Here is a 15,060-nt window from a genome sequence, read left to right on the forward strand (position 1 = left end):
GTTTCATTTTTTAAAAAAAAAAACATCTCGATAGCCATTTGTAATTTCACAGCAGCTTGGTAAGTAAATCTCTGGCAATGCTCAAACTTCATGATGAGAATTGCAATTCGTGAGCCGGCCCACGTTGCACATCGCGCTACGATGCCAGGGGTTCCGGGTTCAAATCCTGGCCTGGGCATGGATGTTTGTGCATTCATCAATTTCATCATATCATCACTCATCCCCATCTTCGCAAATTAGCCAAAAGTGGCAGAAAAAGCGAAATACAATAAAGCAAATCAATCAATCAAGCAATTCGAGAAACTTAAAATTATTGTTTTAAAATGTACCTGTAGGAGTTTATAACAATTATAATTTCTTTTCAATATCCATACTCGCTTACATGTGTGCTTAGATAAATATTAGTTTCTACTAGCAGTGTCTTCGTCTTCTTTCTTTTTGACTTGTCTACATTATCCGATGGATTGAGCAACAATTTAAAATGTCGACGTAAAGTGTAAATCCGCTCATTTTGGTGTGTTTGTTTTAAATCATAAAACCTTCGCCATGCAAGGCTTTGGGTGAACGACATCTATTTGTAATGTTGTTGAGGAAGTTTGCGCTGTTATTTTTTGGCGAAATGTATTGGAAATTAAAGATAGGCTATTACGCTAAATCATTGAAGATCTTAGGAGTTACTATAACAATACATGCAAACAGTGCTTGCATTCAGGCACGTATCCAGAGGGGGGCAATATCTGTTCAAAGACACAAACTTGTATCAGTGCTTTGACTTCCTTAATTTTCATATTAACTTACATATGATCACTGATTTGATTTATAAGATGTATATATTAATTTATTTATTTCATATTTATTCTTTGTCTTCTTATAATATATTCTATTGTTTTTCATCTTTTCAATTTGCTTTGTTCTTATTTATAAAGTTATTCACATATATTATGCCAATTCTTAACCTTGCACGCCTGGTGCTGCCATCTCTATTCCTCTTTGGCAAACTATTTACATTACTTTGTCCTATTGGGTACGTAACATTATCGAGGCAAGACGGAGAATGTTTTATACCCCTGTTACTGTTAATAGAACGTATCCAAGGTGAGGTTGAGGTGGCTCGAGCCACCCCCAGGATTTTTTTTATTTTTCACTAGATAAAATTAGGTTTTTGGCTTTTTGAATAATGTGACGGTGATTTAAGGAGATAGTCAATTATCGAGGCAAGACGGAGAATGTTCTATAACCCTGTTGTTGATAATATTGCACGTAAACTTTTCTTGCGCTTTCGGTGTTGTCGCAGTGCACTTGAGCACTATGGAGAGACTTGTCAGCATTTGGAAGCTGCACAACAAAGGTAGCGCCGCACGTAGGGCGAGTCGTTGTAATTTCTAATCTCTGGCAGGCGGGAGAGGGCACGTTCTTGAATGAGAGGAGTCAACTACTGGCAATATTAACGAATCGTTTTATCTGCGGAACGTTCTAGAATATATTGAGGATATAAATAAGCCGATTCATTTTTTCGGTTGATCTGACAAAGAATCGGTTAATGAGATTTCAGAGGTAAGTGACAATTCATACAGTCGATTAGTGAGTTAGTTAGTGAGTTGGTGAGTTAGTTAGTCAGTGTCCTCTGGTTGCTTTATAAGATATAAGTGATTCGAAAATGAAGACATTGACAACAGCAGAACTTCCGGGGCCTCAGTGTAGTGCTAGTTCGGGTCGAGGACCGAAGAGATCAAGGCCTCTCTCTCTCTCTCTCTCTCTCTCTCTCTCTCTCTCTCTCTCTAATGTGAATATTTCAGCAGTACTGGATATTGGAGTGGTTTATTAAAACAGAAATAAGCTGCATAGATCAACTGAAAATCAAAGTTTTGAGTGATGATTTAGTTTTGCCAGAACTAAATTTCGTATGTGCAGTCCGAGACTTTCATGGTATAAAAAATACTTTTATTTAAGCCTACTGGGTTGGGTTCGAAACACATTCAAACACTTAACTACCATAAAGAGACAGCCGAAAATTTTATGAATGTCGAGAAGAGAAGGCAAGAAGATGTTGCATATGTAGACATTTTAGGTGGAAATTGCAGGCTCTACCAGAACCCGAATCAGGGCTCTACCAACTGAGCCACCTAGCCATCCTTGACTTCAACCGGTTTTTCGTTAAAATGTCTACATAGTACATACATGTCCTGTGTATATCAAATCGTAAGGTGTTGCCTGTATAGTGAACAAGCACAGAAAATATAGGAGAGAGAAGAAAAGTGAGGAGCATTCCCACCGGTTGAGGAGAAATGTTTTCTTCTGTGGTCAACAAGAGCTACTACTTCGAGGTGACAATGACAGTGGCCTAATACGAGAGATTTCACACCGCGTCGCCTGAGGATTTCACAATTCGAAATTAGGTTTGTGCGGCCTTTTGTGTCGCTACGGTGTGAAATGTTGCTGTTGATTGACCCATTCCAATCGACATGTATCGCCTGTCCCTTCGGTCTGAAACCTTCCTAAGTCTTGAAAATGCAAGTCACAAGGATGGAAAATTAGGGCCTTGTTAAGGTTAGGTGTGAAGGCAGGCAGACGACAGCACCTTAAAGGATCATATCCAAACCTGCAGGAAGAACGCATCTTACTTCAATCTCCAATACGGAATGATAAAAACTTCTGGTGAGTTGATTTTAAAAAAAATGTGTCCGAGATAAGGAGTGGCGTGCCCAAGATTTTCGGAAGGGAGAGGGGTTACGCATACTATTTTTGGCGGTCAGTCCTGATTTTGCAATTTTTTTCCTGTCTTTGACGTTCTTCTTCTTTTTTTTTTTAAAAAAAAAAGGAATACTGGATCAAATGGGGTTATGACCTCACCAACCCTCCCTTGGGCACGTCACTGTAATAAATGAATAAGCATTTGATCATAATGGGAGACGAAACATTAGATGTGTTGGGAACGGAATGGTTTTCATTGTGCATTAATTGTTTCGTGATCCAGCTGTATTCGAGAAGACTTCCTTTGTTTCGTGCCGATATATGACAAGATAGCGGAAGCTATGACAGGCATTTTTGAACACTTGTGAGTGCTAAGGTCTGAATCTGACCAATTTGGTGGGTTTCGTCTTTTAAGAGCTGCGAACATGGGAGGACAAGAAACGTTAGTGGTGTTCAGGCTCGAATCAGAGATAAATATTCGGGAGCTGTGTGCGTCCAGTTCGCAGCCCACAATTTGAATCTCGCGTCGAGTGGATTGCCCATACTGCGCATGTGTAACAGCTTCGTAAAAACACTCAAAGACACCATAGATGTTTTGATGCCTGATGAGAAGAAATGGACAAACACACATACTGAGATGGTTCGGGCATACAATGTTAATGCATGGAAACAAAGGAGTCGAGTGGTAAAAAATATTCCGATTTCACGTTCTGATTAAAATGACAGCCTTACAGTGGTGACGATTTAAGGGATAGTTGCTCCCCATTTTTTTTTTTTGCCTCCTCACTATGGCCTCTTAATGGTAAGCCTTGTCTACCAAGAGAAAGTAAACTTTCCTTGCACAGCCCTCCTCCCCCCCCCCCCCGTTTTGGAACCCAATTGCCACCACTGGTCTTAAACATACAATTGTGAGGTTCTTACTATACCCCTTAAAAAAATGGTGTTGAGCCCCCCCCCCCCCCGAAAAGAATTCCTGGATACGTGCCTGCTTGCATTATAATATCTTGACGACTGCTTACTTTTCGCCAATACAGAAGCTAAACGAAACGAAAAATAAAGTACCTCGCATCTCGGCCGCTATGAGCATTCTCCGAACAGTTGCTGCCATCTGTTGAGTGTTCTTTCGGAAGGGCACGTACTCCAGTTCCCAGTTTTCCCCCTTGCTTTTTTCGGCTTCTTCCGTCGAGCTAGATAGAACACGGGAAGAATACAGCAGAGGGAGTTCACTGCGACAGAGGGGCCCCGAGCTCTCCATGCCTCCTAACCTGGTGAGCTTTTCTTGTCAACAGTCGGGGGAAATTGGGAAATTTGAAGCATTATGTAGACTTTATGAACTAAAATAGCTGCTTTGTAAAATAAGTGTATTAAACTGTCCTGTTTTATTTTGCAAAGAAACAAATTGAAAATTTTCCGTTTTCGGTTGGGGGGGGGGGGGTTCGTGTGCTCCACGAACCCCCTTCAGGCGACGCCTCTGATAAACTCTCAAAATATACTGTATCACTTAAATTGACTCTGGACTCAGTGAACTGCACTCAGGGACTGACACTTGTCACGATATGAAGAAAGCTGCTTCCCCCACCCCTCAACTCCCACTACATCTCCCTGCAATCCACATTCCACATGGGCCTCCCCGATGGCGCGGTGGTAGCGTCGTCGCCTTGTAATCAAGGGGTCCCGGGTTCGATACCAGGTCGAGGCACATAGTGGTTCGGATCCCACTTTAATATGTAGGTCCAGTCCCGATTAGCCTTACTGTGCACAAAGTGCAATCAATCAATCATATTCCACATGACGTTGTCGTGTTCGCTCATGACTCGCAACTGTCCTGAAACAATAACAGAAAACAGTATATTTTATTTTTTCAAAGTCGATTTCTTGCACATTTTTGACTTGTAATTATTATTTTTATCCTCACCATAAATTTAAAACCCACAAAAAAGCCTTGTTCTATTAATAAAAAGTCATAAAAAGTAGGAACATTTTGATTTTGGCTTTTATAGCGAAAATAAGAAACAAAAGAAAATGGTTGAAATAGAGCAAAAAAATTCAAATTTATGATACTTTATCGTACTTGTGGCACCTCAAGACATGCTTCGATTACCATCAAATTCCATTTTGGTCGTTTTTACATCAAAAGGCAACTTTTCCGCAATATTAGAATTTCTTTATTCTTTCCACCCTAATGTACAGTACCGATTATCCTTTCTGTGTCTAAAGTGGACTCAAATACCAACTCAAACACACACACTGTAAATATGTGTTAACGCGTAAGTACAAATACAGGGTGATTCAAAAGTCCCTGAACATCACTTACTACTAGAGAAATTAAAAGACTACGGAATCCGCGGTCTATCAAACAAATTAATAGAATCCTATTTATGGAATCGAAAACAGAGCGTTGCAATAAATAGCTTATCCAATAATGGGACGCAAACAACATATTACTCCGAATTGAAAGATGTAGTTATTGGAATCCCCCGAGGATCGATACTATTGTTTATATTGTTCATAAATGACCTTCCAGCAAATGTTGAAACCGCCCAAGTTACTCTTTTCGCTGATGATACTACGGCTTTGGTAGATTCTGTTAACGATGTAACTTTAATTCAAAAAACGGAAGAAGCTCTTACTGAACTACAAAGCTGGTTTTCAGCAAACAAACTTTCTATGAACAACGAAAAAACTAATATAATAAAATTTGGTGTATCTAGAGCCAAAAACTCTTCTATTAAGCAATATAATTTCACAGTAGGGCATGCCGTTATAACAGCTACTAACAATACAAAATTTCTTGGAATATTTATAGACGAGTGTCTAAACTGGAAAGTTCACATAGATCATTTATGCAAGAGGCTAAACACAGTATGTTACCAATTAAGAACCTTAAAAAATAGTTTCAATACAGTATGTTTGCTAAATATCTATTTCTCAAACTTCGAAAGTATTTTGAGGTATGGTATCCAATTTTGGGGGAACTCGGCTCAATCGCAGAGGATTTTTAAAATTCAAAAAAGAGCATTGCGTATTTTGGCAAATGCACATAAAACTGATACATGTAAACCGCTTTTCAAAAAATTACGTATATTGACACTTCCAAGTTTGTACATACTTGAATCACTTACTTTCATACACGAAACAAAATCGAACTATCCAAGGAACATAGACACTCACGATTACAATACCAGACAAAAAGATAACTTCCACATTCCCAAAGTGCGGCTAACTGCATTCCAAACAGGACCTTTTTACTCAGGCATCCAGTTATACAATATATTACCAAAAAGTTACAAAAATTTTGAGAGAACCACAATCTTTAAAAGTAAAGTGAAAAAATTGTTATTGGAATACACATTATATTCAGTTCAAGAATTTCAAGAATTAAATAACTGGATAAAATAAATTTAGATTGTATACACTATATAACATGTACTTTTACAGCACCAGTTCACTTCAACAAATAATTTGTCATTGTGTGTTTTACTATTATATTATGTTATATTATTATAAAAGAAATTCTGCCAAATTGATGTATAGATATATATATTATGTGCGATGTCAACATGTTGTATTTTTGTAATGTACATGCACCAATGCCCCCAGGGGTACTTTCGGTGTGAAAATTGCTCAATAAACTCAATAAACTCAATCCCCTTACAATGTAAAGGAGTTAGGCTGGGTACAATTGGTTATCATAGAAACAGGTCAGGCCTAAGAGGAACCATATTGGTGTGTTCCAAGCGGACGTCCGCCATATTGGTGAACACCATATTGAATTCAGCTCAAAATTTTTAAATGGGAAGGGGGTGATGTGATATATCAAATGAGGCTAGAATTCCACGAGAAATGCAATGGTGAAGGTTTTTTTCGACGTATCTTTAACCAGTAAAAAAATATTATTGAATGCCTGTACCCATTTCTTCCTTTTCGAGATGTCAGAAAAATAACATTAAAAATGCCTTTAACGCGTTAGTATCGCATCGAGATCACACTGACATCTATAGGGTGAGAAGTTCACGTGCCATTTCATAGGATTTTAATCAGATACATCCCAGAAGAGGTAGGAAGTATGAATAGTTGTTTCAAACAATTACAGTGTGACGCTTCCATTTCAATGAAAAGTCCTTCACAGGGACGAAGCTAATGTTTATATTCATGGGGAAGCTAACCAAGGACGTCCGCAGAGTAAAATGTCATATCTTGCCCTTCGGTCATAGAAACTTTTATTATTATTATTATTATTATTATTATTGTTGTTGTTGTACTTCAAATATCATAAAATTCAAATTTTGACCAGTTGTACGAGCCTGACTCATTTACATTTTATAGGAGGTGATAGTTAAGGGACTTTAAAATCACCCTGTAGACATGTCGTTTTGTTTCTCTTTGAGCGGCAGTGGTAGGTGTGTCGGCTTGAGATCCTACATAAGTGTGGCATTCAGTTATCACTATAGCCACCGAAAGTTTCAGTTTTTCGTTCCGTCTGTACAAGAGAGGTCTTTCATCACTTCATCTATCATAACTCATCTTCGTCGTGGTGACTGGCCAAAAGTAGTGGAAAAGTAATATAAAATAAGAAACATTCAAAAACAAATATCATAAGCTTTCGAAATTCTGGCGGCCTCCCTTATAATTCATGGCAAAGTTTCTTGAAAAATCCATATCGATGTATTAATGCTATCTCCTTTCTTACCTGGTTTTATAGAACCTAGAACTCACATAGACACACAAACATCGTTATTATGAAATTTTATTCTGGGCAAACTCGTCGGCAAATCTAGAAGCATCTAGAAAACAAAAATAAACATATATAGCTTAAAATGTACCGTATCATTGATTGATTGAATGAATTGCTTTATTTTACTTAGCTTTTTGTACCACTTTTTGGCTAATTTGCGAAGATGGGGATGAGTGATGATATGATGAAATTGATAAATGGACGCACACAAACATCCATGCCCGGGCCGGGATTCGAACCCTGGACCCCTTGCGTTGTACCGCCATGTGCCAACCAGTAACCACTCCGCCACGGGGCCGGCAAAATGTAGAGTATCGTGCTTTGCTGTGTTTAGAAAATACATGTGAACTCACCTTCACATCAAATGGCAATACATGCGAGAAATTATTACCACATGCACACAGGATATAGAGTAAGATTATGATAGATCTAACGTTGGAAATATAATGTGTAGATTAAAAACATCCTATATGTGTACACACACACACACAATATTTACATTAGGGCAGTTGCAAGGTTTCTTTTAGGTCCAATTTCTGGTCAGATAAACTAATTCAAATTGGACTTTCAAAGTGGAATCCGAACCATTATACAATTAACACCCAAGTAGGCGAGCCAAAGGTAGTCTGTGGTACCAAGATGGTCCACTGAACGAAAATCATATTAGAATTAAACACAGCTAACAATACATTAATATAAGTGTCTCCCCGATGGCGTAGTGGTAACATCATTGCCTTGTGATCAATGGGTCCCGGGTTCGATACCCGGTGGAGGCACAGTGGTTCGGATCCCATTTTAAAATGTAGATCCAGTCCCGATTAGACTCTCTGTGCATAAAGTGGACTTAAAAAAACAACAGGTGCGTCATGCAGAACAAAAACTGTCTCTGGCAGCCAGCACCCATTTTACTTAAGTTATTGTGAACCCCTGGCGTCGTAGGGACTGTTCAGACCAGCCTTCCACAGAGGTTGGGTATTCGTCGTTACTGTCTATAATGCATGTCAGCAATCAAAAGTTTGACACCAACAATGTGGGGTCGGAACGACGGAAAATATTTCATTTCCGGCGGAGAATGTGCCCTTTGGGGGGCTGATACTACATTAATTCCCGAACCTAAAACGCCCCAGACCCCAAGTTTTTAAGCCCTCGTTTGTCTGTAATGGCGTTTTCAAAATGGCGGTCATGACCAAGATTCAATTCCTGAAGCCTGTTAGTTATTGCAGTTATTAATCATTCATGACATCTTATTTTCACGTAATTTGCAGTTTGTAACTGTATTATGATAATAAGAAATTATAAAGACCCACTTTATCAAATAATATTAGATATGGCGGCCAATATGACCGCGAAAAGTCGAAAAATAGCCCTCTCAGCTATTTGATCGTGTTTGGGATCAAACCTTATGACTTGGAGTTGCCAGAACTCAACTGTAGCATCCAAAACAGAGTCAGACTAGGCCCATGAAATATTAATAGTTCAGTTTTTGACAATCTGTATATATACACAGAGTGTTTCAAAACTCTGACACCATAGGACAACTGCGTTATTAGTGCAGATGGTGAAAAATGGAAAAAGGGTAAAGATGTTGGAAATATGAGGTTTTCAATATAATGTGCTTGAATTTTCAACGTAGCATGCATCGTTGAGGCTGCACGCTGGTACGAGCCTCAATGAGAAGTGACATTGCCTTGGTGCCACATGCTTCGTCCTTAAGCAGACATTTACGTTATCGCAACACTGTACTGTATTCCGTAAATTGAGAATGATGACGCAAAATTAGAGGCAAAGTAAAACGTGTGTGTGTGCGTGTGTGCCCGCGCGCGCGTGTATGCGTGCGTGTACAGAAACACATACAGACACATACGCACAAGCACACAACTACAAAACCTGTAAATGTGGCTAATGTTATCTGAAATAGTGGTTGTTCATTATAGCCATACTGATATGAACAAAGGATAAATTTCGAAACGAAAGGGGTCTTAATTTTTCCCCTTCTAATCAGGGTAGATCACCACTAAAATATATTTGGGAACATCTTCTGTTGGCGCAAAACAGAAATGCCAACAATACTGACGATTAAGAGGGTAACAGTTCACGTTGACTTCGCCTTCTCTGCCCTAGGTTCGCCGTATCGAATAAGTTGTGTGTCTCAATGAATAAAGAAAGACACCTGGGACCGTTCATCAAAAGGGAGGAAGCAGTGGACCAAAACCAGCAGAATAGAATATAAAAATGTAATGATTCCTGTGTTACGGGTTGCTATCTTCCGTCATCACGCTGTATCTCCTCCAGACGCCTTTTGCACAAAGCCAAAGGGCCGCCAGTGGAATACATGGAGTGCGTCGATGTCCATATTCAACCTTTAGTCCCATTTGTGGCGATACTATGGGCAACTGGGAATCTTAACCTCTGCTGGTTACGCTGTCTTCCTTTGCTACCACAACATACTTCTCTGAACTACATTCGAGGTGTCCTCCACCGTCACTCTCCGGTGGTCCTATAGAGCTACTGTCACGACGGTTACTGTGGTATGTTGCTGATGCAGCACATTGGACCTCCCTCGTCGGCGCAACAAATTTGGTTTTTATTTTGTCTTCTCCGCGTGGAGGAAACGTAGTCTGGATCATATACACCTTCATCGTCCGATGTAGGATTGACTTCCCGGGCGTGCTACGGAGGTACGTGCTGTTCATAGATATGAGTACCTTGTTGACACGTATTTTTAAGTCCTTTTCTTCTCACTCACGATGCTTTGCAGTGCCATCAAGTTCTTCTGGATGGCCTTACCGCTTGTTTCTATCATGTGCCAGCAGTCTCTTGGATTTCTGTAGCCGTTTAAAATGACTCCACTTTCTTCCGAAACTGTTTCATCCTTTGGAGCTCCAATTCTCGTAGCTTAATTTCCCCAAAATTCTCTCAGTTTGTTATGTATTTTCTTCATAAGCTGACGGATTCTTCCATTGCTGATTGCGGAAACGCATACTCTCTTCCACAATTTCTTGTTATCTTCTAGAACAAGTTCTGTGTTACTAAACGGCGGTTTCCGCCCTCCGACGACTACATCTTGTCAGTGCTGCAGGTAACACCTTACCAATTCTGTTTCCCTTGGAAGATGAGTGCTTGCTAATGGTGAAGAATGTACATCGACTTTTGATTTTATTTTAAAGTCCGGTTTATGCACAGTTATGGAATGGAGTTTAACTTAGTTGCGAACCAGTATGTGACTCCGAAGTTAAACTACGAGAATTAAATCTCCGTCGTGACTGCAGCCCTATAGGACCTCCGGAGAGCGACGGTAGAGGACACCTCGAAAGTAGTTCAGAAAAGCAAGGTGTGGTGACCTTTTTTTTAGCACAAGTTCTCTGCCGCATTGAGTGGAGTCCAACCAGTTCAACCGGCCCTGCGGAATGATGGCAGCCTCTCTTGAACCCTACCACCTGTTGTCACGGTATCCAGTGACATGTGAAAAAACACCGTTCGATATGCATCATTTTTGTTTATTGATTCATATTATGTTTAAATGTAAAGTGTGAGGTTTGGTTAATTTTGTGGAAAAATTGGTATCCGAGCCAGACGTCGGGAGTTGGGAGACGGTTTTTTCTGAGTGACAGCCGAACTTTCAATACGGCAAAGCACATGGCATATTTGAACCAAAGCGGGTCGTCATGAAGAAAGGATGGACTTATTTTAATGAGGACCAACGGAGAATTCGCCGCGGGAGGGCAAACCTACTTTTCACGAATGGCCAGGATAATCAGCTGGAGCCCAAGCTATCAAGAACCGAGGACACGCTTTGTGACCGCATTTCGAGACAATGGACCGAGGTGATTTCCATCTCTTCGGAATCCCAAGCCAAGCCACTCTAACGTGTTTTCAACGGACAACTTTGAATCTGCTATAAATCTGCAGGTCTTCGAGTTCACCACAGTTTTATCCAGATTTTGTAGAGAGAGCATCTTTGCGCTACACTCTCGCGTGACTACTGTTTTGTCTCCGTGGCTTTGTTTTCTTGCGTACCGTGAGCGATTTACCGATAGTGAGTTTACCAGTGTGTGCTTTATTCTGTGAAGCATTTCGCGGTGGTTTGTTTTTACCAAGCGTGTACTACCATAAAGATGGCCGGATAAAAAGATAGAGAAAGGAGGCCGTCGCCTCCCCGACTCCCGCAACGATGCACCACCACCATCCGGTGAAGCCAGCCGACACCACCGACGTACAATGCCGCGAAGCCAACCATTGCCCGACGCCCAGAAGGACGGTTCCAGTTCGAAGTCCAACCGAAGCCCGGTACCAGAGAGAGAGAGAGAGAGAGAAGGATGACTCCAGATCAACGACCGACAGAAGTCCAATGAGAGATGGAGAGAGATGTTTCCAGGACGACGTTTGATTGATGCCCGACACACAAGAGAGATTCCGGACCGACGCGTGAGAACGTACAGCTGACGCTTGTGAGAAGAGAGACACGCGACGTTCTATGAAAGTGAAAGTGCTCAATATCGCCGCAATCATCCTTCGCCGCGATCGACTTCGAAGAACATTTTCGCCGCAAAGGAACCTTGTGCAATCCCCGCTTCCAGGAAAGATGAACGATCACACGATGTAGCAGAGTCCGGTAGAGTATTCTTCAGATGGTCTATGTCCATGTAAGCATGCATTATTTGTATCAACACCGTACAATAAAAGCCGAAGTCTCACTGATTTACAAAGTGACTCAGGAACCCCGAACCTAACTTCCGTGTCTGATATTTTTGAGTAATGTTATATATATAAAAGGTCATTTCATGTTCATATGTAATAATTTGATTGTCTGCATTCAGAGTTAGAAGCTCCATTCCATTACGTTAATTTTTCGTGTAAATTGTCAAAGTGTGCTCCATTTTTGTGTAACCGACCGCCCGGTCGCGTCAATTGGCTTGTCAATAGTTGACCGATTAGTCTTTTTAATTTGTGGAAAGCGTATTTTATATTGCAAGTTCGTGCGAGTGTAGTATTCTTTATTGCATAGTGGTTTTTGTTGTAATTTTTTCTCGCGCCGACGATTGAATTGTGTATTCCGGCAGCTGGAGCCGATTAAGTTTTGCATCACTATGTAATGGTGTATTTGTTCTTAATGGACGAGAGAATCTTTTATGTATTACCCCCGTCCGAGAAACTTGGTAAATGTTGTGCTTACGACTTGATGCGTACGTTCATTCGATCGAAAGGTTTAACTACGCCGACCCAATTGTTTTAGATAACTGCTTTCCGAGGGCTGGCGCAGATTTGATTTAAAAGAGGACAGGAGCGGGCAGACTAATGACGTAAATTCACGTAAAGGTTCAAACAAAAAGGGGAATAGTATGTTGATTAGATCCATGATTTGTATGTATATTCACATGTAAAATTCCTCAGAAGTAAGAATGAGAGAGAGTGAGTGAGGAGGCGATGTAAACAGTTTGTTGATTCCAATATTTTTTTTGTTGATACAATATATTCATATTTTTTTCCGTTCGTCAGTGTTTGATGTTTTTCAGGTATCTGGTATAATGCTATTAGTGTGTTGTTATTGTTCGAGTCTACATATCTAAGGTAAACCAAAAAGTGTAACATTTCAAGGTATTTATCCCCGCCTCGCACTAGTACGACAATAAACGACCGTCTCAGTACCGAACTAAAAAAAACTGGACCGTAAGTAAAAGTCAGGACCGGTTTCCCGTACCCATAATGACGTCTGGCCCCGTGCCGGCGTATGAAAGATACGTCATTTCGTGGACCGCGAGTGGACCTATTACACTGTGAGGTAGGTACAGTAGAGCTCTAGAGAGCCCTCCTTGTGTGTGGCATGCTTCATGCGGTTCAGAGTTTGTTAACTACCAGGTAACCAAGAAAGTTCATGCAGTTTTTACAACTGCCCGTAGTTTTTTGTGGGGTAGTACGCAGTTCAGCTGCCAGGGGTACATGTATGTGTGATTGGCGGAAAGCTCATTCCTTGGCACGTCGGCTAACGTAGATAACAGGTCGCAGTCGATATTTCGGGAGCAAGTATTCGCAGTGAACCATGGCTGTGTCGAATGCAGTAATCAGGGCGTGTTTACTGTATGAGTACAAATTGGGCACAAAAGGAGCGGAAGCAGCAAGAAGAATATGTGCAGCGTTTGGAGAAGGTACAATTAGTGAACGGACAGCGCAAAAGTGGTTTCAGACCTTCTCGAGTGGCGATGAGACACTGGCAGACAAACCTCGATCGGGCAGACCGAAATCTCTCGATGTCGCCCAACTGAAGGCAGCAATTGAAGAGGATTCAAGTCAAACGTGTCAAGAACTCGCTCAACGATTTGCGGTAAGTGCTGAACAATTCGTGTGCACTTGCATGAGCTTTGCAAATCATGGAAACTGAGTAAGTGGGTCCCGCACGAGCTGACTGCTGCGAACCGTCTCCAACGACTGAACATTTGCGCTTCCTTGCTCACTAGGAACAACAACTGTCCAATTTTGGACCGCATTTTGACGTCTGATGAAAAGTGGGTAATGTACGATAACAAGAAACGCTCATACCATTGGCTATCGTCAAATGACACTATACCTTTAACTGCAAAACCTGCTCTTCATCAGCGGAAAGTGCTGCTGTGTGTCTGGTGGACTACGGCTGGGATTGTGCACTATGAGTTCTTGGAAAGTGGTAAAACCATCAACAAAGAGGTGTACTCCGTGCAATTGCAAGAAAACAGCCTGCATTAGTGAATAGGAAGCATGTTCTTTTCCACCAAGACAATGCTAAACTGCATACAGCAAAGATCACCCTGGAGGTGATTTCTTCTCTCGGCTGGGAACTTCTGCCACATCCAGCGTATTCACCCGACATCGCTCCATCAGACTACCATCTTTTTTTGTCTATGGACAACCATATGCGCAATCGACATTTCCAAACTCGCGAGGAGGTTGAAAACGCGGTGGTGCAGTTTTTTGCGGCCCTACACAAAGACGTTTTCAAAAATGGCCACTACAGGCTTCTACAAAGATGGGAGAAGGTTGTAGAAGCGGATGTTGGATATTTTGCAGAATAAATATAAGGTAAACACATTTGTTTTGGACCTTTTCTTCTTTGTACTAAAACCGCATGAACTTTCTTGGTTACCTGGTAGTTGAAAGCACACCTAGTGTGTGAGCAAAATCCGACTTCTGCCTTTCGCAGTTGCCCATAGTATCGCCACAAATGGGACTAAAGGTTGAATATGGACATCGACGCACTCCATGTATTCCACTGGCGGCCCTTTGGCTTTGTGCAAAAGGCGTCTGGAGGAGATACAGCGTGATGACGGAAGATAGCAACCCGTAACACAGGAATCATTACATTTTTATATTCTATTCTGCTGGTTTTGGTCCACTGCTTCCTCCCTTTTGATGAACGGTCCCAGATGTCTTTCTTTATTCATTGAGACACACAACTTATTCGATACGGCGAACCTAGGGCAGAGAAGGCGAAGTCAACGTGAACTGTTACCCTCTTAATCGTCAGTATTGTTGGCATTTCTGTTTTGCGCCAACAGAAGATGTTCCCAAATATATTTTAGTGGTGATCTACCCTGATTAGAAGGGGAAAAATTAAGACCCCTTTCGTTTCAAAATTTATCCTTTGTTCATATCAGTATGGCTAT

Source organism: Lepisma saccharinum, chromosome 7, assembly GCF_977018435.1.
Source record: "Lepisma saccharinum chromosome 7, izLepSacc3.1, whole genome shotgun sequence".
Classification (NCBI taxonomy): domain Eukaryota; kingdom Metazoa; phylum Arthropoda; class Insecta; order Zygentoma; family Lepismatidae; genus Lepisma; species Lepisma saccharinum.